The sequence below is a fragment of the Berghia stephanieae genome, chromosome 4 (genome assembly GCF_034508935.2).
Source record: "Berghia stephanieae isolate SIO BIC M18660-M18661 chromosome 4, UCSD_Bste_1.3, whole genome shotgun sequence".
Lineage (NCBI taxonomy): Eukaryota > Metazoa > Mollusca > Gastropoda > Nudibranchia > Aeolidiidae > Berghia > Berghia stephanieae.
The window spans coordinates 33,925,700-33,926,452 of record NC_088363.1 but is presented as its reverse complement, the minus strand read 5'-3'; positions in this window follow the sequence as shown (position 1 = coordinate 33,926,452).

Below are 753 nucleotides of genomic sequence, written 5' to 3'. Positions count from 1 at the left end.
ACAGTCAGGACAAAAATCAGGTGATCACATTCCAAGACAAAGACAGACAGTACGTTGGAAAACAGGTTAAGGGAGATAGAAGACACAGGTTTTTAAAAAGTGTTTTACAGCGCTTGTGACACATTTAGGTCATTTCAGCATCAGTAAAAAGGAAGTAAATGGGATAGTCAAAAAAACTATAGAATTAAAATCGAAAGCGCATAAGAAAAAGTAAGACAGGGCTGAAATGGTTCAAATAGGGAACAGATATAGATTCCAAGAGCACACTATCAGAGTACTTAGTTTGAGATCACTAAAAGTCTCATCCAGACACAAGCACAGGTCCCCACTAAGAGGAACACACTCAAATGTTTACAAATCATATATAATGCATAAACAAAAACATAATACAGTGCATAGCAGAGAGATGATTCTAAAGGAAAAAAATAACATCTCCCAAAACTAACTATACATTTGACTGTTTCCCTCCCAGCCAGGGCCAGGACAAAACCAAGTAATCTCATTCCAAGACAAAGACAATAAGTATGTTGGAAAACAGACATAGGGGGATAGAAGACACAGTATGTACCTCCCTGCCCACTATGGGAGGTCAGGAACCCCACCCAGAAATCCAAGTCAGTGATATAATTCCAGGACAAAGACTGAGTGTAACTTTGTAAATGAAATAGGAGGATAGAAGACAGCAAGAGTGACCTCCCCGCCTACCATGGAACTTTAATACCTCTCAATCTCAAAGACATCAACTCACAAAAA